Source organism: Triturus cristatus, chromosome 6, assembly GCF_964204655.1.
Source record: "Triturus cristatus chromosome 6, aTriCri1.1, whole genome shotgun sequence".
NCBI classification, from domain to species: Eukaryota; Metazoa; Chordata; class Amphibia; order Caudata; family Salamandridae; genus Triturus; species Triturus cristatus.
In genome coordinates this window covers 544,285,928-544,298,386 of record NC_140589.1, presented here as the reverse complement: position 1 = coordinate 544,298,386, position 12,459 = coordinate 544,285,928, and positions in this window count along the sequence as shown.

Here is a 12,459-nt window from a genome sequence, read left to right as displayed (position 1 = left end):
TGTATGTATCGGACCCAAGCAGGACGCGACCCACGTGGTCCCAGCTATATCCCCACTAGCACACGGCCCGGCCCGGCAAGGTGAAATACCCCACCCCTCCCCCTGCCCCGTCTCCATTCATGCACACTTAGTCAGCCACCGACAGCTGTAAAATAGGCTAGAGCCCAATATACTAGGCCAACCCCACCCGGCCCCCAGCCTCCTCAACCCATGTCGTCCGAAACTGCCCCTGCCGGGGAACGTGAAGAGTCGGGGAACCCGCCCCCTCCCGGGTCCACTGCAGAAAGGGCTCCCAGATGTCCCTCGGACGGGAAGCGGTCGGCATCGACTCCCAGTAACATTCTAGCTGTGCATTTCCATACGTAACATCTTTCACCCATTCTGTAAATGTAGGCACGGATTTACGGCCCCAGCGCACCGCCACCTGCCTTTTAGCATAAAGGAGCAGTAGCGCGTGTAGTTTCCTGGTCTTAGGCGGGGTATTTTGGACATATCCCAGCAGCCCCAGAAGTGGCGTCGGCGTGTCGGTTCTGTGGAGAATTTGATTGATGGCCGTGAAGATATTCACCCAGTATTCCTCCAGGCACGGGCAACTCCATGCCACATGCAGGAAAGTGGCCCGCTCGGCCCCACACCTCCAGCAGTTGTCATCCTCCCTCAGGCCCATACGATGCAGCGATCGCGGTGTGCGGTAGTACCTGTGTAAGAACTTGAAATGCACCAGGCGCAGCCTGTAATTAGGTGATAGTTCCTTCAATTGCCCACAACAAAAGGCCCATTGCTCTTCAGACAAAGGGGTCTCTAGATCCTCGTTCCACACAGTGAGCGAGGTAGGTACCACGACAGGGGCCTGCTCTTGCATACAGTTGTAGAGCCGGGACACCAGTTTTTTGGGAGAAGCTCTCGAGAGTAGGTTTTGTAATGCCTGGAGTTGTGGGGGTTCCTCCGGGAATTGAGGCCACAGCGTTTTGCAGGATTCTCTTAGCTGGTGTAGGGTAAAGAGATCAATAAAGGTCCCCTGTGAGTCAGACTCACCCTCCACTGGAACCCCGAAGGTGCCCCCCGGGTAGATGTCGGCAAAGGTGTGCAGTGTTTTTCCTCTGATCACCCCGGCCCCCCCTCTGTCAAGCAGGCAGGGAAGCAAGGGGTTGCCCCTCAGGGGGGCGGCCGGCGCATACAGGACGGGAAGTCGCGCCCGCCGTCTCAGCTCCCGCCATGTCCAGCGAAGCAAGGCTACCGTGTCCACATCCCCGGAGGGGCGGGACGGCTTTCCGTATACTGCCACACTCAGGGGTAAAGGAGCAGCAGCCGCCGTCTCCACTGCAATATGCGGTTGGTAGGGTGTGGGGAACACCCAGAAGTGCAGAAATTGCGCCTGCGCGCAAAGCGCGTATAATGCCATGTCTGGGGCCCCCAGTCCGCCCTGTCGCAACGGGAGAGTGAGCAGCGCCCAGGAAGATCGCGCCAGGCCCCCAGCCCAAACCAGCGTCAACAGAAGTGACCGCACCCGTGTGTGGAAATGCGTCGTCAGGGGCAAGGGTACATTCACGAATAGGTATAAAAACTTAGGAAGGACCACCATTTTTACGAGGGCGATCCGCGCAACCAGAGACAGGGGGAGCTTATTCCAGAGTTCAACTTTCCCTTCCAGCCAGTCTACTGCCCTGCCGAAATTCAGCAACCACAAGTCGTTCAGGTTATGGCTGATCCAGACCCCCAGGTATTTGACCGAGTCAGTTTCCCAGCGCAGGGGATAGTCTGAGGTCACCTCCAATGTGGCATCCGTCAGGGGGAACGCGACAGACTTGGACCAGTTAATCGCCACACCCGCCAATCCCTCGAACCGCACGAATTCCCTCAAGAGTGGGCTCAGGTTCTCGGCGGGATTGGTGACATATAACGTCACATCGTCTGCGTACAGGGAGATCAGCAGGCTGCGAGAGCTGAAGCCTATACCCCGGGCGGTATGGTGTTGGCGGACCCGAGCCGCCAGAGGCTCCATGGCAATGGCAAAAAGTAGAGGGGACAGAGGGCACCCCTGCCTGGTCCCGCGTGATATGCCAAAAGGCTGGGAGATCAGCCCATTCACCCGCACCCGTGCTCTTGGAGCGGCATACAGGGGCCTAACGAATAGGTATAAAAACTTAGGAAGGACCACCATTTTTACGAGGGCGATCCGCGCAACCAGAGACAGGGGGAGCTTATTCCAGAGTTCGAGTTCGAGCGAGGACGCAAACGAGATCGCCATTTCCAACGAGGCGCGAGGCGACGCCCACTCCGAGGCCACGCCCCCCGCCCTCTTTGCCCCCTCAAATATGTGCAACTACCGTACGCGCAGCGGACGGGCGCAGCGGGCGCGCCGCATGCGCGCCGAAGGCGCGCCTAAGGCAAGCCCGTCTGCGCCCGTCCTCGCCAAGTCATCGCCTCTCGCCAGTCACCCTGCCCAACAAAAACTGACGTCTTATCACTATGACAAAGATCATCTCCTCTCACTCAACCTAGGTCAACGCTGCGACAAGTTTGAGGGTTACATTGGTCAGACTGCTCTTCAGTGTAAATCTTGTAACTTACACACCCCTGAGCCACAATCTACCCGATACAAAGCTACCAGAAGGAACCAAACTACACTCATTATTTCCCAGCTAAATGTCCGGTCCCTGGTCAAACACCATGCGGAGGTTAAAACTCTACTAGAAGACGAAAACCCAGACATTATGTTCCTGAGTGAAACCTGGCTCAAGGACGAACTGACCAGCATCCCGAACCTAACGCTACCGGAGGGGTTCTCTATGACCTCCATTAACAGAGATTCCAGAGGAGGAGGCATTGCAGCCATCTATAGAACATCTTACTCCTGCTCCTTCTCAAAGGAAAATATTACGGGCTGTGAATGTGCCCGTTTTAAAATCACCATTAGCCCTCATTTTTCCCTATCTGGCCTTTTTATCTATAGACCCCCTGGACCCTCCTCCAAATTTGTAGAGGAGCTCCTAGAGTCAGCTCATGCGTTGGTCGCTAGTTCCGCAAATTTCACGATCTTAGGGGACCTAAACCTTCATTTAGATACCAGCGCGGATCCTATCATCAGCAACCTCCTGGCTGACCTAGCAGCCTTACAACTCATCTCCCTTATACAATCCTCTACCCACTCCGCCGGGCACCTACTTGACCCGGTCTTTACCAACATCCCGGGAGCTAATGCGGATCCACCTAAACCCATGGGCTGGACGGACCACTTCCTCGTCACAGTCAGGATATCAGTTGCTACCCAACTCAACAGGGCAACACCTACCTCTTGCCTCAAACGACCCTGGCACAAACTCCAAAACTTAGACCTTCCGGCCAGACTAGGAGAGCTGAACTTTGATACCACTAACGACGTTAATGCGTCATATGCAGCCTTCCAAGCATGGATTACCAAAGGACTTGATATTCTCATTCCGAACAAATGGACTAAAGGACGTTCTACTCCATCTAATCCATGGTATGACGAGAACTTAAAAACATTGAGGAAAAAATGCAAAAGAGCGGAACGCCAATGGAGAAAAGAATACAGGAACGAGGACAAAAACTTATATCTGAACACTCTCAAAGTATATCATAAAGCTATACGCACCACCCGCGCTTCCTTCTATGCCAGGGAAATTGAGTCCAGTTCCAACCCCACAAAAACAATTTTTAAATTAGTCCAAAAGCTACAAACCGGGGGCAACCCTGCCTCGATTATTTCCTCCACCCAACAGTGTGAAGACCTCGCTACATTCTTTACTGACAAGGTGAGGAAAATTTATAATTCCTTTTCACCAAACTCCTCCATCTACACCAGCCCCCCTAACTGTCCCTTTAAGGGATCCAGGCTTACACATCTGCCAGCTATCACCCAAGACGATCTAGCTAAAATTTGTAGAAGGGTGAAATCGGGAGCCCCCTCTGACCCCATGAGACCAGCTTATTTTTTAGGAGTCCTAGATTTTTTTCTCCCCTCACTGGCCACACTTCTCAATCTTTCCTTTTCATCGGCCACAGTACCCACCGGCTGGAAACAAGCATGGGTAAAGCCCATTATTAAAAAACCCACCCTAGATCCCACTAAACCGGAGAACTACAGGCCCGTATCACTGCTCCCTTGGATATCCAAATTGGCAGAGACCCACGCTAATACAGTACTCATGAACCACCTAGCAGAAAATAACATCTTAGACCCCTCCCAACACGGGTTTAGGCCTGGACATAGTACGGAGTCTGCCCTCCTTTCCACCACTGAACACCTCCGGCAGATTGTGGACTCCGGTCAGAGTGCTGCGCTGATACTACTCGATCTCAGCGCAGCCTTTGACACGGTCTCTCATAATATCCTTCTAAGCCGTTTGGAAAGTTTTGGAATACAAGAACTGGCACTGGAGTGGTTCCGATCATTCCTTACGGGCAGGTCCTTCTGTGTGTCAGCCCCCCCATTTATCTCCCAATCTCAGACTATAGGTCAGGGAGTACCGCAAGGGTCTTCCCTCAGTCCATCCCTTTTTAACCTGTACATGCAGCCCCTTGCGGCAGTAGCCAGGGAATGGGGACTTACGCTGGTGTCGTACGCCGACGACACACAGCTGGTTATCACCTTGACAGAGGTGCCCTCCACTTCCGCCACAAGATTCAGGGATGGACTGGCCGCAGTCGCCAACTGGATGACAGCAAACTGTTTACAACTAAATGCAGGGAAAACCGAAGTGCTACTCCTAGGCAGGAACTCCAGCTGCTGGAATGACCACTGGTGGCCCCCCCTGTTGGGCCCCACTCCCCCTCCTAAATCTTTGGTCAAAAACTTAGGTGTATGGCTTGACTCTGCACTGAGCTACCAGAATCACACAAAAAAAGTAGCGGCTACTTGCATCGGGTTGCTGAGAAGCCTTAATCCTATTCTAGGCTTCTTCAACCACAAAACACGGCAGCTCATTGTCCAATCTACCATCCTGGCTAGATTGGACTATGCAAGCGTCCTACTCTTGGGCGCCAATAAAACCGAGAAAATCAGGTTCCAGCGAATACAGAACGCTGCGGCCAGAGCAATAATAGGCCTCCCTAGAAGGTGCTCGGCTAGAGCCACAATACACAAACTCCACTGGCTTCCAGTAGAAGCCCGCATCCAATTTAAAGCCTTGACCACGGCGTTTAAAATCCTGAAAATGGATGGCCCTGAACTCCTCCGCCCGCTGCTAACACCGTACACCCCCCAACGCCATCTACGTTCTACGGGGCAGCACTTAGTAGTGGTCCCCCGCACGAAACTCTGCCGTATTGGGGGCCGCTCCTTCAGACTGCTGGGAGCAAAATTGTGGAACTCTCTTCCCCTCCACATCCGTTGCCTCGACAACCTTGCCGCCTTTCGCAAGGCTATCAAAACCCACCTTTTCCCACCCCTATAAACCTCCCCCCCCCACAGGTCATGCTATGGTTCTTAGCGCCGGGACGCCCCGTTGCTGGGGCAGCTGTCGCGCTCAACAAACCCCTAACATAACATAACATAATCAGGTTTATGAAGAGGGGACTAAATCCCATTCTTCCAAGAATCCGAAACAGGTAGGGCCACTCTAGCGAGTCAAACGCTTTCGTTGCGTCAAGGAAAACGACCGCCGCCTGTACAGAGGGGTGTAGGTGGTGTAATTCTGAAAATATCGTTCGCAAATTGTGGGACGTGGCACGGCCGGGGATAAACCCCGATTGATCGGGCAGCGCCACCATCGGTAACAAGGGTTGGAGCCTGTCTGCAATCAGTTTAGCGTAGATTTTGACGTCTACGTTAATAAGGGAGAGCGGACGGTACGAGTCTAGCAGTTGGCTATCCTTGTCCGGTTTCAGCAGCGTGATTATGAGTGCCTCTCGCATCGAGTCCGGCAGGGAACCAGTCTCCTGGGCCTCCGCAAATACCGAGAGGAGCCTGGGGGCAAGTTCGTCCACGTATGTTTTATAGAAGGTGGTGGTCAGTCCGTCCGGGCCAGGGGCTTTATGCGCGGGCATGCTCTTTATCACCTGCGCCACATCCCGGGCAGTGAACAGGACATCCATGTAGCGGCGGTGGTGGTCGTTAAACCAGACAAGGGCGATCGAGTCAAGGAAGGCATCTAGGGACTCAGGAACTGTAGTCTGTCTAGAAGTGTACAGGGTCGAGTAGAACTGGGCAAAAGCAGTCAGGACTGCATCGTGCCCTAGCCGGAGCTCACCCCCCACGTCCTGTATGGAGGCTATAAAGTGGGACTGCGCACGCGGGGAGATCACCCGCGCCAGGGTCCTGCTAGGTCTATCCCCTTCCCCGTACCGACGGGCCTCCGCCTGTTTACCCAGGAATTTTACCTCGCTCTGCGCCTCGGTTTCGAACTCTAGGAGCTTGGCCTTCATTTGGACCGCCAGTGTAGGCGACTGGTCAGCACAGAATCGTACCTCTAAGTCCCGTAGCTCCCTCTCCAACCTGCTCAGGATCCCGCGGATGGCCTTGAGAACCCCGGCCTGCCTGGAAATACACTGGCCTCGGATCACCGCCTTAAATGCGTCCCAGAGGGACGCCTCGGTAGCCACTGACCCCGTGTTGGTTTCAAAATACTTCACAATGTCCTCCCTGATTTCTTCGGTGAAAGCAGAGTCTGTGAGTGCATGCTGGGGTAGCCGCCAGGAGAACGCGCGGGTAGGGGCATCAGGTACCCGGATCCCTAGCAAGCAAGGGGCGTGATCTGATAGTGACCGTGCTTGAATGTCTACCTCAACCCCCCAGGTCGCTACATCCGGCGAGACCAACCAGTAATCCAGTCGGGACCATGCCGCATGCTGGCTCGTTATGCAAGTCCCCACAGCATCAGCGGGGTGCCTATCTCTCCATATATCCGACAGCAATCCCTCGGCCATGATATTGAAAACGGCTTGTCGCGCTCTGATGTGGGTTGGCCCACCCGCCCCCCTACGATCCATTGCGTCCACCAGTGCTACATTAAAATCCCCGCCCAGAATAATCGTGGAACAATCCAGTATCACAATCTGAGACCATAGTTCCCTGAAGAAGTCGGGGTCATCAATGTTAGGTCCGTACACTGCAGCCAATACAATCTCCCTCCCCTGCAGCACACTGTGTGTGATAACATAGCGGCCCTCTTTGACCAATACAGTGTGGTGTTCCTTCCAATCCAACCCGGCCCGTATGAGTATGGCTACCCCTCTAGCATAATTCGAATAGACAGCGGAGTACACCCCCACCCAACGTGAGTGTTTCAGCCTATGTGAGGGTGTGGAGGACAGGTGCGTCTCCTGCAGAAAGCAGATATCTATCTTGTGTCGGGCGAGATACCCCTGCATTAGCCGAGCCTTTTTGTAGTCCCCAAGCCCTCTAATGTTCCACGTCAATAACCTAACGGTCGTCATCCCATCAGTCACGTGATGTCTCTACGCCCTCGCCCCTGCACTGTATCACCATCACAATGTATAGCCCGTGCCCTGTGTGTGGCAACAGTGTGTTGAAATGCCAAGAATTATATCCATCGTACCATAACATGTTAAACTTTAGCGAACCCAACTCCCCCCGCTGCCCTCCACCCTCACCAACCCCCCAATCAGGTTGTGACAGATCCCCACCATGTACACGCAAAACGTATGTGCACATGCAACCCACAAACAATGGGAGACACCCCATGGGGCGTGGTGCTCCAGACGTACTCCCCCGCTTTCACAGGGTGGCTACACCATAAGCAACCCACCACACATCCGAGTCCCTTGTCCTGTCGAGGAGTTCCAGTTCTGGAATGAAATTGCACATACCAGGGATAGGCTTCCCTCGGCACCCCGGAAACATGAATCCGGCCCACAGGAGCGATCACCGGCGGGAAGAAGACAACCCATCACGTAGAACACACAATGAACAACATGGGTGGCATTTGCCGCCTACTCACGCCCTGGTCAGTCATTGTCACTCAGGCGATCATCTACCATCTCCGCACGTGGCGACGTGCGTCTAGCCGCAGCTCCGCCGAGCCGCTTAGCAAACTTCAACGCCTCCTTTGCCTCGGTGAAGTAGTGAGTGGTGCCTTCGTGTGTCACCTTCAGCTTGGCTGGATATAACAGTGCATATGGGATGGTAGCCTGTAGTAGCAGCTTTTTGGCAGGCAAAAATTCTTTCCGGGCAGCCTGCACCAGAGGAGTGAAATCCGGGTAAAAGGAGATATTATTACCTTTATGCTCGATTTTCCCTTTTGCACGTGCAAGGCGTAAGATGAGGTCCCTGTCTTGAAAGTTCAGGATCTTAGCCAGGATCGGGCGCGGCGCCGCCCCCACCGGCGGCTTCTTCCCCAGCGACCGGTGTGCCCTCTCAACCGCGAACATCGGGGAAAGCGCCGGATCAAAAAGCTCGTGGAGCAGCTCCGACACATAGAGCTCCATCTTGCCCATGTTCGTCGTTTCTGGGATGCCCGTGATTCGAATGTTGGATCTGCGGGACCTGGCCTCTAAATCATCAGTCTTGGCCCTGAGGAATGCAAGTTCCTTGTCCACAAACGTGAGGTGTTGTTTGGTCTCCCGTCTGAACTCACAGCATTCAGTGCGTTCGTTCTCCAGGCCATCAAGTCGTGATTCGTGCGAGTCCACCTGTTGCTTGACAGATTCCAGCTGTGAGGCCATGGCGTCCAGTTTGGCATCAATACTCTTCAGGCTCGACCGCACCTTAAGCATCAGCGCGCGGTATTCACTTTCAGGCCCCGACCCCTGCGAGGTAGATTCCGCTGTCTCCTGTTCCGCTGCCTGCTGCTTGGCCTGGCGTTTGTGGTCAAATGTGAGCCGGGACTGCTTCGCCTCGTTTTTCCCTCCCATGGCGTCTGGCCCGCCACGGACACCTGTAGGGAGGTGCCCACTTAGGCAGTCCGGTATGGCAGTGTATCTCAGACAGCGCCCCGTGCGCCGGGGTCAACCCTCGGGGTGCAGCCCCCCTGCCTCCACTTCACTCCTATGGCTTCAGAACAGTTGGGGCGCAGCGTGTAATCGCACCCGCCAGCCGGGTCCAAACAGACCCCTCCTCGCTGGGCAACGCGGGTGTGGTGCGATGGGCCACAGGCAGCCCAGCTATCTCTCACCCGTGGCGCCACATATAGTCTCACTGCCGCCCCCTCCTCATCCGCCGGTGTCCACAGGAGCCTGACTGTCCCGGCTCAGCCGCACCCGGCGCGACCAATCCGCGTCCCCGATCCGACAGTCTCCGAGTCCGGCACAGGGACGGTGCGGAGTGTTAAGGCACCACCGTGGCCTCTCGCGGTTCCAATCGCCTCCAGGCCGCCCACAGCAGAGCCAGTTACAGTCTATAGCATGTGTCCAGCAGTCACCGCAGTGCGAGCCCCATCCGCAGGTCACCCCGCAAAGGTTGCCGCCTACCCTCACAGCAAGTGTGTAGGGGCACGGGCCAAGCTACAGTCCGGTGTCCACCAGGTGCTGCGCCGGCCAGGCTCGCGGCCGCCCCCGCTAGTGTTCACAAGATGGCGCCCGCGCCACCTGGGTCACCTCTTTCCTCGGTCGGGCGCAGGTAGGCCCGGCAGCGCTCCACACAGCGCGGCAGGCGGAGCACAGCGGCCGGGCTCCCAGGTGATTCCGCTCCTGCGGCGACGGACTCCTCCCGTCCACTTTCTCCAGGTCCGAGGAAGCAGCCGGCCACCTCGCCCCAGGCCCGCACAGCCCCGGCCTCATGCAGCCGCAACCAGCCGCCCCCGACCTTCACAGCAGCGGGCTCGCACCAGAGGGTCCACGCGGGTAGGGAGGACAGGGGCACAGCTCGGCACCACGGTTTCCAGCAGCCTTCAAATGACAGATGGCAGCGCTGCTCGCTGTGCGACACCCTCCGGTGCAGAAAACGGGACTCTTCACGTGCGTGGGAAGGATTATTTCAGGATTAATTCATGCAGCCGGCGGAGCTCGCTCACAGAGCGGCCATTTCGCTGCCCGGTTGGCCACGCCCTGGGCTAGGGAACTTGATGTACAGGTCAAGGAAATGCAACATCCCCTCCAAGACATTGCGTAGCACATGACTAAACATAGTTTGCGACATCCCACCTGCTGTAGCCACAGTGTACTGGAAGGTACCAGTAGCAAAGAAGTGCAGGGCTGCCATCACCTTCACCTCTGGGGTCAGTGCTGTAGGGTATGTCTGGCCAGGTAGGAGCTGTGGCGCCAACTGCTCCGCCAACTCCTCAATCAGTGGCCTGGTGAAGGGGTACCATCGGATGCAGTCGTGTTCCCGCATGGTTTGAAGGTCTGGGAACGGTCGATGGACAGCTGGTGCCCTGCAGAACAGAGATGAACAAAGAAAGATTGTCGGTTCATCCACCCATGTGGCCATGACCAAGCTCAATATCACATGATACATCTTGACATTACACAATGTACTGAGGTGTGTGCTGTTGGGCATGGACACACATGTCACCTACATGACCATCACCTCACATCTCAATTCCACATGTCCACATAAGTCCCATGTAGTGCAATGGCCAATCATTTGGCTGTGTCACCTGACCTATGTACTGCTGTGACGTTACAAACACACACCACAGTGACAAGTGAGACCTGATGTCTCCCAGGCATCACAGATCTTTGCCATGCAGATACCCAGGGTCCCTGTATTGCGACATCAACACTGGCATGGACATGGCGTATCATGTGCACACCACAAGGCAAGCATGAGTCCCACAGGTAGTGGCCACTGTTGTCCCTGCATTCCCTACATGTATGTCTCTTAGACACACACACACCATCAAGGTTGCTGCATATACCACATGGATGTGGAGACTGTCTTCCATTGGGCACATTTGATCGGAGACATCTGAGACACAACATGCACACAGACTGTGGGTGCACATCTGAATTGTGGCTACAGGTCTCACTGTGATGTACATGCCATCACACCCAGGACTCAGGGTGTATGTGACATGTCCTAAACATTTCCAACCTGCAACTGTGTCCATGACTCATGCCCATTACTGTACATGTGCACATCAAAGTGGTAATGTGCACAACACACAAAGGATTCTGCCCCCATGTACACATGCACAGCCTGGGAGAGGCTGAACAAAAGTACCACCAACAAACCAAATGTTGCCCCCCAACACACAGGGAATGCAGCCTTACATGCCATGGGACACTGTGTGGCCAATGCTGTAGTGTGGTAGGTGTGCACAGGTGTGCCTGGCAAGTAATTGTGTGTTTAATCCATAAAATTGTCACACCAATGAGGTCCGACGCGGGTGACAATTAGGGGTGGGCGGAATTTGCGATATTCACTTTCGCAAATTATTGCAAAAATGTTAAAAATCTCCGCAAACACGCGGAAATATCGTGAAGATGCGGAAGTTTTTTTCCCGCCCTTTTGCGGTATTTTCTGCGTGGTCGCAGCTCGCCAACTTACCCATGCGGTTGCTCACGGGCGCGGCCATCTTGTTTTCACTTGTCTCGCGGTGCATGATCGCGAGAAGATAGACGTGATCGCGCGACGGCTGACGTTACTGCGGGCGCGAACTGTCGCGAGACAGCGCAAATGGCTACCAACAATCCAACTTCTCGTGGAGAACGCGACCGGATCGGGAAAACTTGTTGCCGAACGCGGGTATTCAGGTAAAATGATCGCGCGCACGTGAGAATGTATTATTTTACAGCGCGAGCAAGCAAAAAATTTCCGATAAAATGCGGATTGCGGAAATTTTGACATTTTCGCGCTCTCCGCGGAACGCGAAAATGTCAAATTATCGCAATTTCCGCGAGCGGAATGGAATTTCAGCCCAGGCCTAGTGACAATACGTACGCATTGCACGGTTCATGACCGAGCCGGGCGTACGCTTTGTCATTGACTGCAATGAGGTCCGACGCGGGTGACAATGCGTACGCATTGCACGGTTCATGACCAAGCCGGGCGTACGCTTTGCCATTGACTGCAATGAGGTCCAACACGGGTGACAATGCGTACGCATTGCACGGTTCATGACCGAGCCGGGCGTACGCTTTGCCATTGACTGCAATGAGGTCCGACATGGGTGACAATGCGTACACATTGCACGGTTCATGACCGAGCCGGGCGTACGCTTTGCCATTGACTGCAATGAGGTCCGATGCGGGTGACAATGCGTACGCATTGCGCGGTTCATGACCGAGCCGTGCGTACTCTTTGCCATTGACTACAATGAGGTCCGACGCGGGTGACAATGCATATGCATTGCGCGGTTCATGACCGAGCCGGGCGTACGCTTTGCCATTGACTGCAATGAGGCTCGACGCGGGTGACTATCATGCATGCGCATCAGGCAGGCATGGTCCGAGACAGGCGTACTCCTTCGCCATTGAATCATATGGAGACGGGTGCATGTGTATTTTCAAAAATACGCGTTGTACAGTCAGTTGACCGAGCCGGGTGCACTCATTGGCTCTGGACTGTCATGGAGACGGATGCGGATTCAAAACTTG